The sequence below is a fragment of the Pinus tabuliformis genome, chromosome 9 (genome assembly GCF_031772625.1).
Source record: "Pinus tabuliformis cultivar Carrire ecotype Pingquan chromosome 9, CPIR1, whole genome shotgun sequence".
NCBI classification, from domain to species: domain Eukaryota; kingdom Viridiplantae; phylum Streptophyta; class Pinopsida; order Pinales; family Pinaceae; genus Pinus; species Pinus tabuliformis.
The window spans coordinates 1576014244-1576032543 of NC_142307.1; positions in this window are offsets into that span (position 1 = coordinate 1576014244).

Sequence of the window (18300 nt, forward strand, 5' to 3'; positions counted from 1 at the left end):
TCTAATTTTGAACGCTGATTTTTCGGAATAAGAGAATAAGCATCACAGCCAAATATCCTCAAATGAGAATAGTCACAAGACTGACCTGTCCAAACTTCTTCAGGAATTTTACAATCAATTGCTACTGAAGGTGATCTGTTAACTAAATAACAAGCAGTAGATACTACTTCTGCCCACAACTCCTTTTGCAAGTTAGCATTGCTGATCATGCTTCTGGCTCTTTCCATAAGAGTCCGATTCATACGCTCAGCAACACCATTTTGCTGAGGAGTATAAACAGTAGTTTTGTGTCTAACAATGCCCTCATCCCTACAGTATTGTTCAAATTCAACAGAAGTGAACTCACCACCATTATCAGTTCTTAGACATTTAATAGATTTGCCTGTTCTTTTCTCTACCATTACTTTAAATTGTTTAAAGACATTAATACATCAGCTTTCCTTTTTAGCATATAGACCCAAACTCTACGAGAGTAATCATCAATGAACGTTAAAAAATACAATGCACCTCCATATGACACAACAGGGGAAGGCCCCCACAGATCAGAATGAATGTAGTCTAAAACATCTTTACTATTATGAATTCCAACTTTAAATCTCTGTTTACACTGTTTTCCATACACACAATATTTACAGAAATCTAAATTTAAGGATTTCAGACCAGAAAGAGATTTACGTTTCATCAATATCTGAAGACCTTTCTTTCTCATATGACCCAAACGCTGATGCCATAGACGAGTACCTGCTTCTTCATTTTCTGACGCAACCGCTGCTTCACTGATCTGAGTACTTACTCTTAACCTGTAAAGATTTCTGACCTTTTCTGCCTTCATAACCACAAGGGCTCCTTTAAAGACTTTCAAGACGCCATCCTGACCTGTAAACTTATAACCATCTGAATCCAACACTCCCAAAGAGATTAAATTTTTCTTCAAATCAGGTACATGTCTAACACTAGTTAATGTCCTAACTGTGTTATCATACATCTTAATCCTGATATCTCCCATCCCAACAGTCTGACATGACACATTGTTACCCATAAACACAGAACTACCGTTTACATTTTTATACGAAGTAAACCAATTTCTATGTGGGCACATGTGATGCGAAGCACCAGAGTCTAACAGCCAGCTATCAAAATCCTGAGAGACATTACATTCAGGTGAAGTTTCATCTACCATACATAATTCTTCAGCAGATAAAACTTCATCTATCATACCTGAATCGACCTGATTCGCTTCGTTCTTTGGGTTTTCGGATTCCTTCCATTTCCAACAGTCCTTCTTCAAGTGTCCAACTTTACCGCAGTTCCAACATTTTGCCTTACACTTCTTGCCCTTCGATTTTGACCTGGAAGACCCCCTTGGTTTTTCTCCTCTTTCCTTTGAGCGTCCTCTAGCGACCATGGCTTCTGATGCAGCTGTTTCAGTGCTGGATTTCCTTCATACTTCTTCAGACAGAAGAGATCCCACGACTGATTCAAACTTCAAAGAATCAGCAGAGCTGAAGCTGATTGAAGTTACGAAGTGATCCCATGATTCAGGCAGAGAACATAGCAAGGTTATGGCTTTATCTTCTTCCTGTATTTTGACTTCCATATCTGTTAATTGACAAATTAGTGTATTAAAAACATTCAAATGTTCTGCAACGCTTGAACCTTCTTTCATTCGAAGACTGTATAACTGTCGTTTCAGATAAATTCTGTTGGTTAATGATTTTGTCATATAGAGGTTTTCAAGTTTTTCCCACAATCCTGACACCGTAGTCTCTTCAACAATGTTGAAGAGAACTTCATCCGCTAGGCATAAGCGAATGGTACTGAGAGCTCGAGCATCCAAGTCCTCCCAGTCTGAAGTAGTCATGGTTGCAGGTTTCTTAGTTGCCCCATCCAATGCCTTGTGCAACCCTTGTTGCACAAGCAGATCATTAACCTTCAGTTTCCAAAGAGCAAAATTGCTCTTTCTGGTGAATTTCTCCACCTCGAATTTTGCATTCGACATCTTGGCCATTTTCTAAGACTTTCAATCTTCAGTCTAGGGTTTTAAAAAAAAAAAATCAATTTTCTTCTTCCAAAAAAAATTTCCAATGCCAACAAAGGATTTCCAAGTTTTAACTCTCCCTACTTCATTTTTAAAAAAATTGCTGAATAATTTTTCCAGGAAAAAACCTTTGTTTTTTCGATTAAAAAAAAAACCCTTTTAAAAAAAAAAAAAAAATTTCCTTTCCTCAAAGAAAAAAAACCCTGTCTTCTTCTCTTCAAATTCTCACATTCACCCCTTTATTCAAAAACTTTCTGAAACAAAATTTCTTAAAAAAAGGTACCCTGATTTTAACAGCAACTTCGGCTCAGTCACGCAGCAATCTGGCTCTGCATTCCTTGCTGAACTGCAACGTCTTCACATAGTCACATAGCAAACTGGCTCTGCGTTTCTCGCTGGACAGTGCTCTGCGTTCCTTGCTGAACTGCAACACACAACAACTCCACTACGCAGGTTGAACTGCAACGTCTTCAACGCAGCTTCAAGTCACCTCTGGACATTCAGCACGCATATTCTACAACGCAGAGAGCAGAGCACACCATATGGGCTTATGTACAGCCACGTCAGAGGTCACAACACAGGACGTGGTCACAGCACAGAAAACACGCTGGTCCTTTCAACGCACTTCGCACAGCCGTCCTTCAAAGCATAGCCACGTTCTTTCTCAGCCGTCAATACACAGGCTTCAACGCACAGAATGCAGACAACATTTCTCCTTCACGCCCAGGCTACCTCCCTCGGAGCTCTGATACCAATTGTAGGATGAATAAGTGAAATAATGAAGAAAACAAGAAACTCAACAAAATAACCAAGATAAGAAACTGAATTAGAAACTGAATTTGTTATTCATCAATGATTCTCCGAGATACATTTCATGGGCATTTGATAGTTTTATATCATCGACCATCGTTACATAACTAATTATTCGGTATAAAACTGTTTATTTACATTTTACCTAAAGTTACTAATTCGTTGCCAAACTAACAAAATGTTCATATACTCACAACCACGTCTTTTCGTAGTGATGTTCACTTAAAGTTTACATAAATTTATGGAGTGGAAATGTTCATATAATCACAACCACGTCTTTTGGCAGTTGTGTCCCTGGGGCATAGATGGGTGGGACAGGCGAAAGTCAAAAGTTGTACCATTACAACCAGAAAGACCGTCACCACCAGTGAGGATACAAAGAGTACAGTTTCATAATGATCCTGTCACCACCAGTAGGGATTCAAGAGTACAGTTCCAAAATGATCAAATTCAACTGTTGGTTGTGCATGAGAGCCAACTTTGTAATATATGATGCTTCCAAGATCGTCACCACCAATGGGGATACAAGAGTACAGTTTTATAATATGATCAAATTCACTTGTTGGTTGTGCATGGTAGCCAGCTTTGCTATATATATGATGCTTCCAAGTTGGAGCGCTTGTTTTTATGTAAATACTTGTAAGCACTGTTGAATTAAAACATAGACAATAATATACTGTCACCTTCTGTATCTGATTGGATGACCTTGTTACATGGTTGCATTGCAGTGGTCTCCTCATGATTCCCTATCTGCTCCTATTTCAAGTGCCATATACTCATGCGACAGCGTCCTATTTTATGCGAGCTTCTGAGCTTCTGTCATAGTGCAGTTTGAGTGTTTGATGGAGTGTTTGATGTAGAAAGATTGAGGCCTCAATGTCGCTTTGCACCTTCTGCATACTTTTCATCGGTAATGACCAGGTAAATGGGCTCTTTCATTCTGTCATGGTTGATTTGGATTTTAACCAGGCATATTATGATATAATTTTATTGTTTGGTTATTTATTCAGCAATAATGCCTATTCTCTAGTCGTTGTATCACATCCATCCGAATCGAGTCAATTTGCTCTCTAAAGAACAGATGGAATTCATGATTTTGAGACTTCACAGTAAGAAGGGAAATGGCCTGTTGGACCTCCCCCAAATAATGGAACTGTCACCCAAATAATGGAACTGTCAGATCAAATCCGACATTAAATAGCCAAGGTTGGGAACCACCCTCAAGGTAGTTCAATGGAAACATAAGAACAATTTGAAGTGCACTCTTTATTTACAAGAATACCATGAATAATGGTAGCGTCTTGTCAGTGAAAAGCCTCACTTGTGTTGGCATTCTATCAAGATTGTAAATGGAAATAAGTATCTTTTCTGGGTCATGTAAAAATTGAAAGTTTGTCATTGGAGCATAGGCCTTGTAAAAATTGAAAGTCTGTCACAGGAGCATAATTTATGAATGTTCATTACGAGGGTTTCTCAGTTTCTATTTTTGATACCGTTCAGGGTTTCTCATTGTCTATTTTTGAAACCGTTTTTTTTACCACATGAGAGTTTTTTTCATATGTTCATGTGCATTCAGGCAAACCTGGTTTATGTGGAAACTTTGTCAGACTCGGGAATATTATATTTATTAACTGAATCAACATTTTTGGGTTGAATAGTATTGGAGCTGATATTGAAGTAATTCAATTGAGAAAACATTAATTATGCATGAGTTTTTACAATTGACTCAACGATGGCTTTTTTGGCATGTGTTTTAATTTTTACAATTGACTCGACGAACTTTCTTGTTTGATGACACTATTGTTTAAACATATTGATACAGAGTTTTTGGCATGTGTTTTAATTTTTGCAATTGACTCAACGAACTTTCTTGTTTGATGACACTATTGTTTAAACATATTGATACAGATATTTACAGAAAGCAAAAAACTTTCAGTGATAATGCTCATATTGCTGCAGCTTTTGTGTTTTGTTTTTGCTGCAGCCTTTGTGTTCTCTTTTTTATGGCCTTCTAAGAGGAGAGATGAGATCTTTACCTCGTGAAGTTAATATCACAAATTTTGGATATCAGTTTAATAATTTGGAATTACACAATGCAAAGGTTATATTGATACAGATATTTTACAGAAAGCAAAAAAGCTTCCAATGATAATGCATATATTCATATTGCTGAAGCCTTTGTGTTTTTTATCCCCTCAGAGAGGGGAGAGATGAGATCCTTACCGTGTGAAGTTGTAATATCATGGATATTACCTTAAATGGAGGCTTCGTTTATGCATTGGTAGTTGCAAAGGGTTCTATGCTCTGAATAGGGTCATCGCGGCGTTTGTTCCCTATCTGGAAGCCGTGCTGGTTCTGCCTCAACTCCGCGTAATGCAAAGCAATAGGATCGTGGAAGCTTTTACTGCCTTCTATGTGTTTGCTCTCGGTGCAGAGAGGTTAAAATTTGCATTGTGGCTCATGCTGATCCTGAGGGACTCCATCACAACTTATTTTGGTTTGGGGGTTTTCCCCTTCATCGTCGCTGTCGCTGAGGTTGTTGAGAGCTTCATATTGGCAGATTTCGTTTATCACTATCTCAATATTGTTTCAAGCGGCCGGACACTGATGCATCTCCCAGCCATCGTGATTGAACAATCACCCGTTTGATATGATCATATCTGGACTGGAGTGGTTTTCTAATCCGTTTTTTTTGGGTGTATCATGCACTAATATGGTATGGATGGTCCAGTTGATAAGAATAATGCACTATCTTGAATATGGTAGGGATGGTTTTATGTGCTCTCTTTTGTCATAGAATCATGCACTATCTTGAATATGGTATGGATGGTTTTCTGTCCTCTCCCTTGTCATAGGTTAAGTGAATTTATTTTTTTATTTAAAAATTTCTTGTCGATACAGATCTTTTAATTAAAACGTAAACAAAAACCTTAAGACCCTCTGTCCTTGCTAGAATTTGTAAAGTAGTGCAGCTTTAACATTTTAAGTAGTCTCCAAAGAAACCTATTTTTGAATACTTCATATTGCACTTATCAAATTTTAAAATAAATGAATTGGCGCATTCTAAGTTTTTGAATATAGAAAATAAAATTATAGACCTCTGATTTACATCCAAACCCGAAAATTTTAAAATAAATGAGATGGCGCATTTTAAGTTGAAAATTTTAAAATAAATGAGATGGCGCATTTTAAGTTTTTGAATATGGAAAATAAAGTTATAGGTCTCTTTACATCCAAAACCGAAAAATAGCCGGTAAAACGCATACATCAATGCATGCAAAACCGAAAAATTAGCAGTGAAACAAAAAATTAACAGTAAAACACGTACATCAATGCATGCAAAACCGAAAAATTATCAGTGAAACAAAAAATTAGCAGTAAAACACATACATCAACGCATGCAAAACCGAAAAATTATCAGTGAAACAAAAAATTAGCAGGAAAACACATACATAACAATGAAGATGCAAAAGAAAATAGTAACATAAACTTTCTGGAAAATAATACCATATTATCACTGAGCATTTTAAAAGCAACCATAACATTATTTTTATTAATTTAATTACAAAATATAAAGCAAATACAATGAAAATGTAAAAGAAAATAGTAAAATAAACTTTTTGGAAAACAATACCACAGTTTTTATTATCACTGAGCATTTTAAAAGCAACCATAACATTATTTTTATTAATTTAATTACAAAATATAAAGCAAATGAAAATGCAAAAGAAGATAGTAAAATAAACTTTTTGGAAAACAATACCACAGTTTTTATTATCACTTAGCATTTTAAAAGCAACCATAACATTATTTTTATTAATTTAATTACAAAATATAAAGCAAATACATTGAGACATTTTCTTAATAATACCAAAATGTCAGGATTTTTTTTCCAATTTTAAATGTCTCAGTTTTTTTTAGTTTTTTTTTTTGTTTTTCAGTTTTAGATGTCACAATTTCTTAATTTGGTTTCCCCATCAATTAGATGTTTATGATTTTTTTGCCTTTTTAGTATCCAATATCTCCATTTTTTTTGTTTTTGTTTTTTCTAGTGTCCAATATCGATTTTTTTGCCTTTTTAGTATCCAATATCTCCATTTTTTTTGTTTTTGTTTTTTCTAGTGTCCAATATCTCCTTATTTAGAATAGGAAGCATCCTTACTCCCTCAATCAAATGAGAGAAAGTGCACTGCAATTACAGTATATCTTAAACTTCATATATCATCTACTACAACAAATCTTCAGCTATTTACTGTTGGCTCAATAATCTTGAGGCCCATGAGGTTGGCCAGAGATTGGACAAATCTTCAACTATTCTATGGTGGCTCAATAATCTTGAGGCCCATGTACAAGAGGTTGCCAGCACCATTTGTTTAGCAACACGAAATTCAGCAAGTTATATATTGGAACATTTAACATCTCTGTGGACCTTATTTTGTTGGTGTAGATATTCAAAGCTTTTAAATATTTGAGGTGTGTAAATTTGGATCATGTTAAGACAGAAATGTTGTCATTGGGTCAAATTACATAAAATAAAATAAAACAAAATGGTTAAAAAAAATAGGAATTAATGATTAAAATACTCAAATTGCCATTAGTAATTTCTTGGCTGTAGGTTTTGACAAGCCATGGTTTTTCCCATCTTATTCTTATTTAAGAAATATATATATATATATATATATATATATATATATATATATATATGCATGCCAACCTAGATTCATATTAACTCCTTATCTCTACATGGATTAATGTGCAAATTTCTTTTCAGATGTTGGAGATAAAATTATCTCCAAAAAATACAAATAAAAAATAAGCCATCTCAAACAATATAAATGTAATGAAGTTTGAAAATTTAATAATTGGGTTAATTATGATTTTGGTGGTTGAGGGAAATGACTATGACTTTCTCCAACCAAAATTCAAATCTTCGTTGCTAACATGATGGAGATTTGTTGTAATGACTTTGTGCTCATGAATGTTATTGTATTAGATTTGTGCCTTGTGATCATATTTGTGGGTTGGTCTAGTATCAACAACCTCACTTTAGTTCTCAAACAATACAAATGGGATGAAGTTTGAAAGTAATAATGGAGTTAATTAGGGTTTTGGGTGGTTGATAAAAATGGTTGTAATTTTCTCCATCTAAAATTCAAATCCTGATATATTTGTGGTTTGGCCTAGTATTAACAACCTCACTTTAGTTCTCAAACAATACAAAATGGAATGAAGTTTGAAAGTTTAATAATTGGGGTTAATTAGGGTAACAACCTCACTTTAGTTCTCAAACAATACAAATGGAATGAAGCTTGAAAGTTTAATAATTGGGGTTAATTATGGTTTGCGCGGTTGAGGAAAATTGTTGTAATTTTCCCCATCCAAAATCCAAATGATCCTTCGTAAGATGATGAGCATTTGTTGTAATGGCTTTGTGCTTATGAATATTATTGTATTGGATTTGTGCCTTGTGAAGGTAGTATCAACAACCTCACCTTAGTTCTCAAACAATACAAATGGAATGAAGTTTGAAAGTTTAATAATCGAGGTTAATTAGGGTTTGGGTGGTTGAGGGAAATGTTGTAATTTCTTCCATCCAAAATTCAAATCCTCCTTGGTAACACAATGAGTATTTGTTGTAATGGTTTTGTGAGTATGAATATTGTTGTATTGGATTTGTGCCTTGTAAACATAAATATATTTGTGGATTGGTCTAATATCAACAACCCACTTTAGTTCTTAAAGTAAGAGGGAGATTGATTTCTTTCCTTTGAAAAAAAAAGGTTTATATATATATATAATATATGAATCTAAAATATTATAAATTTTTATAAAATGCATAATTTCTCCTTACATAATTTAAATCTTAAAAGAATATAATTTTATTTATAAATCAATATAAAATAAAATAGAGTAATATGAACTTATTTTTATAATAAAAATGTTGATATTAATTTGAAATACTAATATAAAATATTTGGAAAAAAAAAACATATAAATATAATTATAATTAGATTAATAAATACCATATTACTATTGGGTTTAGGTTTAGCCTAATTAGTTGAAAAAACTTGTTAACTTTTTTATCAAAGTCGCGTAATCAATGTCCAAAATTTTATTGAGAAAAAAATAAGAAATAATTATCACACAACATACAATTATAAATTATTATATTCTAAATTTGTATTTTTTAAATAATTATTAAAAGATGGCATTTAAAAAAAATTAGTAATAAAATTGTAATTGAAACATGATATTAATACAACATACAAATATGAATAATTATATTCCAAATTTTTATTTTTTAAATAATTACTAATTGCTCGCCTATTAAAAAAATTTAACAATAAAATTATAATTGAAACATGATATTAGTTCCTTTATCTTCTTTTATTACTTGGAATCACTTGATACCTGCATTGTAAAATTAAACATTTAATTGGCATTGAAACATGATATTAGTTCCTTTATCTTCTTTTATTACTTGGAATCACTTGATACCTATATTGTAAAATGAAACATTTAATTGTCATGTTTTTATCTATTGTAATATTTGGTATATAATGAAGAACCTCTTATGTGAATTTAAATATGATTTAAGATGAATGATTAAGTGAACATTAGTCATTAAATTGCAGCAATTTTATATTAGTTTTTTACAATTGGTTTGATTTGGGTTGCATAGTCCATAATAATATTGTATCTTGCAATGGATTAGAATGCTTGTTGAATTGAGCTATCAAGTCAACATTGTACATTATTATTATTATTATTATTATTATTATTATTATTATTATACTTAAATTGAAGTAGGGTTAAAAAATGGACATTTCATTTCTTTATAGTCTTAAGAAAAAAAAAGAGAAGAGAGAAACATTATTTTAATATTGCTCATTAAAAATTAATTAATAATTTTAATCATATTTTTTTAATATTATGTGAAAGAAATTTAACACAATAAGATGAGAAATACGAGCAAGATATCCTATATTGAAAACACCTCACTACAAATATTACTATTTTTTTCATTTTAGATGGAACTCTATTCTTGTACTATGAAACTCATTTAAATATGTGATTATAAACCTTTAATTGAAATGTACCAATGACCCATAAAATATTATTGCTATTTTTTTAAGTTTTATTAGAAATATAGATTGGAATTGACTTGATGATAAATGGATACACTTTTTAATCTTATTTCTACACATACGAGAAAGAGATTTTCAATCAGAAAAGAGCAACAAAACAAAAAAAAAAGAGCAAAAAAGAAATATTATTGCAAATTTTTTAAGTTTTATTAGAAATATAGATTGGAATTGACTTGATGATAAATGGATGTACTTTTTAATCTTATTTCTACAAATACAAGAAAGAGTTTTTTAATCAGAAAAGAGCAACAAAACAAAAAAAAGCAAAAAAACCACTGAGAGATTTAAAAAAAAAAAATATAAAAAAAATTACTCAACAATGAATATATAGAAGTCAACTTAGGCTATGGAAACAATACCAACAGTGGTATATTTATGATTTACAATACACATTCACATCATATGGAAATTTTAGTACACATTCATATCATGCATATCATAATGAAATTTCACTCAATTGATCTAAGAATTCTCTTGCTTTGATCAACTCCGCCCTCCGTCCTCCGTTGTAATCCTTCACGTTTCTCTTTTCTGCATTTATTCAATTCAGGAAAATTAAAAGCCTGAAAGAAAAGTTGCTATAAATGTTGTACTTGTTTTATGATTTGATAAACATGTTTCGTCGATTCACTTTTAAGTTGCCATAAATTTGTACTTACTTTAGGAAAATGGAAATAATCGTAATTCTTATCAAACACACTATGATTATATAAATTATATCTCTGCCATAAATTTGTACTAAATGGAAATAACTAAAATTCTTATCAAACACATTATGGTTATATATAAAACCAAAATTCTTATCCAACATATTATGATTATATGTAAAACCAATATTCTTATCAAACACTTTTTTTTTTAAATGGGAGGGGCTAGTTCCCTACAGAAACATTATGGGCTCTCTTTTTTACATATATTAGTACAAATACGTGTCAGAACATGCTAACAGCGGTCACATCGAACCAAATATCAAATTCTAGCATCGGGGTCTCCATGGAACATAATATTCCAGCATCAGAGTCTCCATGGAACATAATATACTGCAACGGTAACTCTGGAAGACTCGATCGCAGGCGGGGGCATGAAAACGAACCGCCATGGCCGTCGCAAACACATTATGATTATATATAAATGGTACATTATGATTATATATAAATGGTTTCAATTCACTTTTTTATTTTAATATTAAAATTAATTTTAGTTAATAAGTAATTATTGTTGTAGTAAAAGTTTTAAGATTAAAAATGTTAATATTTTATAAAAATTTCAGATTAAAGTTAAAATAAAACTGAATATGTAAGTAGAAAGATGTGCTGTAAGAGGTATAAAAAGGTAGGAAGATCTCAATTTTCTATACAATATTCTAGGGCATATAACTAATCTTATCTCCAAGGTAAGAGGAGGCTTTAGTTATAATTATGCTTTATATGTTTTCCCTCTCTTGAAAATTACTGATATTGATTTAACCCTCTCAAACTTGTTTTTGTGTTTTTTTAATAAATAGTTGTACTTCAAAATTGCTTATTTTTCAACGCACTCCATCAATAAAATGTGAAATATTTTAATGAAAATTAAGATTTTTTTTTAAGTAAAAAAATAAAAATAAAAAATAGCACACAGAGAATCAAGCTATTTGGAATACCCGTTTGGAAAGAGAAGTAAGCTATATGAGAAAATTCCAATGTGTAGTTAGGCGCACCATTGGATATTCTTTGCGCGCAACACTGGTTCTAGATCTGGGAGACTTATACGATCTACCAGGAGACTAGTGTGCTTTGACCTACTCAACAATAGACACATTCCCTTTGCCCTTTCGCGGCCATATAAAATCCCGGCATATTTGACAGGAAAAAGAGGACTGATTAAAGAAAAGAAGCGATACCCTGAAGGAAAAGGTACTACAAACCAGAGACGGAGAGCAGCAAAGTTTCTCATCAGATATTTGTTGTCCCTTCAGAGGCTCAGAGGAAACCATGATTGAATTGCACGCTGGAATGGAGCTTTCACAGACGCTCAAAAGCCAGAAGTGACGTTCCTTTTGGCGTATAAGAAGGAGATAATGGAAGTTCCTTTTTGTAAGATTTTTGAGAAACACAGATAGATCTAGATCTGCAAAACAATAACAAGCTTGTAAGAGAAGGAAGGACGCGAGCAAGAATTGAGAAAAGAATGAAAGTGATTCTACAATATTAGTTTTAGAATAAATACATAAAAGCAACTAAGTTAAGCTTAGTTGTACATGCAATAACTAAAGCTAACTAAAGCTAAGTGTGCTTTATCTTATGTTAATGTGTACATGTGCCACATGCAAGCAATAAGTTAACTGGAGCTAATCTAGGTGCATGTACACCAACACAGCTAGTATAAGTGCATGTACACCAACACCCCCCCTTAAGCATAACTTAGGTGAGTGTGATGCAAAATGAATGAGTCCCGGCAACACGGCCATTTTAGGTACCCATATACAATGCATAAAAAAGAGGAAAGAGGGAAAACCCAGTGGGAAGAAAACCCCCCCTCAAAAGATAATGCAAAAATAAAGAAAAGACAACTGCTAGGCAGTCGTGTCCTTCACCCCGAGTCGATCTCGCAGGAATTGAAACTTCTGCTCAGCATGTTTTCTTCCAGGTGTCGCAAATCCGTGGCCTGACAGAGTGCGAGCAAATACGTGGAGACCATGAGATTGAGTATGTCGATTGCCTCGGCTGATTTGCGAGCTGAGATGAGGCCCAGAGAATTGACAGCTTGGTTGTGCTGCTCGTTATTACGTTTGCTTGCAGGCAGGATTTTGACTTCCTTGAGGTCATTGATGGCCTTCTTGACCATCTTGTTGTCGGGCATCACGGCCCAGGTGTCGGCGAGCCCAAAAAGCAACCCATAGGCGGTGAGGCGCCACCAGGAGGGTTTCATAGGCTCGGGCATCACGAGATCTTAACAAGCTTGCAAGAGAAGGAAGGAAGCGAGCAAGAATTGAGAAAAGAATGAAAGTGATTCTACAATATTAGTTTTAGAATAAATACATAAAAGCAACTAAGTTAAGCTTAGTTGTACATGCAATAACTAAAGCTAACTAAAGCTAAGTGTGCTTTATCTTATGTTAATGTGTACATGTGCCACATGCAAGCAATAAGTTAATTGGAGCTAATCTAGGTGCATGTACACCAACACAGCTAGTCTAAGTGCATGTACACCAACACTTTTCAGCGGATAGGTCAGTTGGTTTTTAGCGCACAAGTTCTCGAGCTGATGACTAATTTATCTTTTTAGCGGACAACTTATTAGAGGATAAATGAGCATCTTTATCGGCAGAGAAGTTATTTGTGAAGGATAACTTATCAGAAATAATCTATCAGCAATAGGTTCTATGTTACGATAAGGTATCGTAAATAGGTTATACTATTTGTTACGAGAAGTTATCACCAATAGGCTATCGATTTTTAGAGAGTTTATCCACAATAAGCTATGGTTTTTAGATAGGCTATTCGCAATATCGTTTCTAGATAGGTTATCAGTAAGAAGCTATCGTTTTTGGATAGGCTATCAGTAAGAAGCTATCAGATTTTAGATAGGCGCTATCAGATTTTTGATAGGCTATTTGAAATAAGCTATTATTTTTAGATACGCTATCGGCCATAAGCTATTAGTTTTTAGATAGCTTCTCCGAAATAAGCTATCGTTTTTAGATACGCTTCCTCAATAAGCTAGCACTTTTTAGATAAGCTATTCGCAATAAGCTAGCGTTTTTAGATAAGCTATCAGTTTTTAGATAACCTATCAGAAATAAGCTATCATTTTTATCCAAAATAAGCTATCGTTTTTAGATACGCTTCCTCAGTAAGCTATCAGTATTTAGATAAGCTATTCGCAATAAGCTATCAGTATTTAGATAAGCTATCAGTTTTTAGCTAACCTATCAGAAATAAGCTATCATTTTTAGATAAGCTATCAGTTTTTAGATAAGCAATCTGCAATAAGCTATTAGTATTTAGATAAGCTATCAGTTTTTAGCTAACCTATCATTTTTAGATAAGCTATCAGTTTTTAGATAAGCAATCCACAATAAGCTCTCAGTTTCTAGATAAGTTATCCGCAATAAAATAAGCTATGAGTTTTTAGATAAGCAATCCACAATAAGCTCTCAGTTTCTAGATAAGCTATCTGCAATAAGATAAGCTCTCAGTTTCTAGATAAGCTATCCACAATAAGATAAGATCTTAGTTTCTAGATAAGCTATCCGCAATAAGCTATCAGTTTCTAGATAAGCTATCAGTTCTAGATAAGCTATCCACAATAAGCTATCGGTTTCTAGATAAGCTCTCAGTTCTAGATAAGATATCAACAATAAGCTATCAATTTAGATAAGCTATCAGTTTTAGATAAGCTATCCGCAATAAGTTATCAATGTCTAGATAAGCTATCCGCAATAAGCTATTAGTTTCTAGATAACCTATCAGTTTTTAGATAACCTATCCACAATAAGCTATTAATTTTTAGATAAGCTATCAGTTTCTAGTTAACCTATCCGCAATAAGCTCTCAGTTTCTAGATAACCTATCAGTTTTTAGCTAACCTATCTGTAATAAGCTATCAATTTCTAGATAAAATATCCACAATAAGCTATTAGTTTTTAGATAAGCTATCCTTTTTTATAGATTATCAACGATCGTCTATCTTTTGATAAGTTATCATTTTGAGATGGCTATCTTATTTACATAAGCTATCTTTTCTTAGATAAGCTACCATTTAATAGGCTATCAATTTTGACAGGTTATCAATTTGAGATAGGCTATCGTTTTTTAGATAGGCTGTCAATTTTGAGAGGTCATCATTTTGAAATAGACTATCCTTTTTAATAGGTTCTCTGAGAGACTTATCATTTCATAGGTTATCCCTTTGAGATAGGGTATCAGCCATATAACTTCTCTGTTACAAATAAGGTATGGGTGACAAAGTTTTTGTGAGAAATGTGAGAAATGGGGTATCAACGATAGGTTACACTCCCATAACAAGTTGGAGATACATTCCCATAAACTATCACGATTCTTCTGGCAGCATGTATCCTCTCTGTTATGCTCTTCTTTAAGTTGCGAGGTATCTCATTTGAGAGCAGACCGAGTCCTGCAATGATTGGGCGACGAGTAAGGAACGAACGACAATGAGATTAGTCAAGAGAACGACGACGACATTATTAGTGGATCCACATCTGCATATGTAATGTATGGCCTAATGTATTCTCAGTAGAGAATGACCTCATACGAGTTATTCTTGTGCAAACTGCCATGAAGCTCTGGAAACCCTAGCTCTGAGCAAACCTTAATCCGACTTTTCCCCACCTCTGCGAAACCATTGCTCTATGATGACAATCCCTAACTCAGTCACGAAACCCTAGATCCGAGCAACCTTAGCTCCTAGTTTTCTCTGCCTCTGCGAAACCATTGCTCTATGATGACGATCCCTAGCTCAGCGACGGTGATCCCTACTTCTGTTGGTGACAAAGTTTTTTGGATTTTGGCGTCTAGGTTTTTGGCCGATGCAGATTTGTGAAAATCCTACCTCAAATCCGCTACCGGTTTGTGAGAACCCTAGTTCAGTCTTTTGCTATGGAGAGATTCGTCGAAAACCAACCTGAGGGCCGTTGACCAACCCTTGCTCAGGGGTCGTGAATCACTTGCTCGGAGCCCGTGAACCCTAGCTCTGTTGGTGCCAGAAATGGCACTTGGGTTTTTACCAGATACAGGTTTAACAGGTCTGCCGCTAGTCGATATGCCTTGTCAACGGAAAAGTGTACTTCATGACCCGTTGATGGTAGTGAATGTTGACCACTCAGATGCAATGGTGGATCCCAACTTGCACCTGGAGACCTATGTGGAGTTTAGCCCTAGTTTCCAAATGACACCTTCCCTAATGACACCTTCCCTTGGGGCTGGAAGCACCTAATAGGGTTGACTACTTAGCCACCCCTACAAAAGTGGGGAACACCTTTACCATCCTTACTTTAGTTAGATATTTGAAGGTGATCTCACTTATGAGTATGAAATATTCCCTTAACACTTAAGTATGGTCCACTTAGATGCATTTATGATCTCAGTATCTAATTAATGGTTGTTTTCAATTGAGTTTGTTTTTCAAGGTGGTCCAAAGTAGTAGAGGCCTTAAGGGCACCCTACTCCACATAATGACGAAGTAGCAGAGGTCTTAAGGGCACCCTACTCCACATAATGACCATGCCATACATTACATTCCAAAGAGCATGATGACTTTGCAAATGTAGTGTTGCCCCCTTTTGGGAAAGTGTTTTTCCTTTTGATGTGTTATCACCCCAAGAAACTCTCCTAGGTTGTAGCTCGGAGATGCTCGAGACATCAAAAACTCAACTTGATGTTGGAAATGGATGAATGGAATGAATGATGCATATTCAAGCCAGATAACCACTCCTACTTTGCTTGACTCTAGACATGCGTGAACACCCCCAGACTACAAGGCTTTAGACCACCAATTACTCACAGTTTTAGGATTGGGTGAATATGGAGAATACTGACCACACCAACAGATGCAAAGGACCCTGTGATGGCCGGCTGCAACCAGTAAAAAAGTCTGCAAATCTAATTCCCTAGTGCACAGACAGGATGATAGCTCTCTGTCACTAAGTGAAAAGAAACCTGATCAATACATTCACTGATACATGCAAGATCTAAACACAAAGGTGGGATGACAACCCCTCTAATGCTAAACATCAAGAGTTCAGGAAGAATGCATATCAAGCACAACCTAGAACAGAAAAGAGATGGAAGGTGAGCAATTAACAACAAAAGAAGCTTGTATTAGCTGAAAATGAAGACGAGACGCTGCAAGTATCAAAGTAGTTACAATCTCCAGAAGTTGAATCTTACATCAAAACAACGACCATCAACCCTGATTACATCTGTTTTCTGGGTATATATAGAGTTTGATTACAAAAATGTTCTGCTATTCTAGGCGTGGAGGGGTCATAATGGACCACCAACTGCTTTAACTGTCTGATAGAGTTTTTGGTGTGATCTGTCTGCTTTTATGAACAAAATTGATCTTCTTGGATGCTCTGTTGTACTTCTTGAGCAGGTGAAGTGTCATATGGATGAAGTTCCATAACTGCTAAATGTATTTTAACTGCTCGAGGCATGTCCTTCTTGTTCTCGGCCATGCTATTTGTTGAAGATGGTGGTTGAGGAGTAACTGTGCAGAGTACTGGATGTTGACCACCTTTGTCCTTCGGATGCATGGAATGGCTATGGACGTGGACAGTATGAACGAAGGGAGGGGGGAAGATCGGCCATTGGATCGCGCAGATTGACGGCGGGAATCGGTCGGCGGAGGGTATCGGGAGATACGGAGGTGGAGAAACGCGGGCCGTTGGATCTCGGGCGGGCAGATCCAACAGTCATCGAGCGTCGAAGGTGCGCAGAGGTTAACAGGCGGGGAGGACGGTTTTGGCGGTGAGCGGTATTTATCGCATTTCATTTTGGGGGGAAAGCGGTAAATGTACAAGGGCTCGCGATCACAATCATCGTGCGACGCGTGGCAGCGAAAACCGCTTTGATTGCGAGTTAAAGCGCGGGCAGCTCGCGGGTGCGGGAGGAGCTAATGTCGTTGGATCGCGTGGTAGGCGATCGGACGGCGGGGTTTAATTACACATGTTTTTGTTTGATGTGACAGGGACACGATGGATTATGGGTTTTTCGAAAGTGCACAGTTATGTGATCACAGTCTTATGGGTTTAAACTTCGCGCCTGGGGACCTGAGGGAATATGGGTTTATATAGAGTTTTGGTGGAAAATAAAGATAGCGGGGGTTATGGGAGTATAGGTGGAGTGAAGGAGAATATGAAAGATGACTGATGTGATCCTTCTTTAAGCACAAACTGCACGGCCAGACCTGTATTTGACCCTCAAAGTGCCCAAATATGTAGCAGAGCTAACACTGGCTCCTTCTGGGGATGAGATCCTCCCTATGAGGTCTCAAGAACTAGCAGATCAATGCCTTTCCTGTGAACATAAAATAGCAAAATTTCCTAGTGCTCCATTGGGCATGGAGTCTAACTGACCTTACACTAAAACTGATAAAACAACATATTTACAACTTTAAGGCTAAAAGACCTTAAATCACATAAATTTTCAGAAAACGCCCATTGACTGGGCCATCAGAAATTGCTTCTCCTCCCATACTTTGCAGTATGAAAGTATTGTTCCCTTGGATATGAGAAATGATAAAAGGCCCTGTCCAGAAAGCATCAAACTTCCCATGGTTGCCTTTATTTTCTTTCAGTGC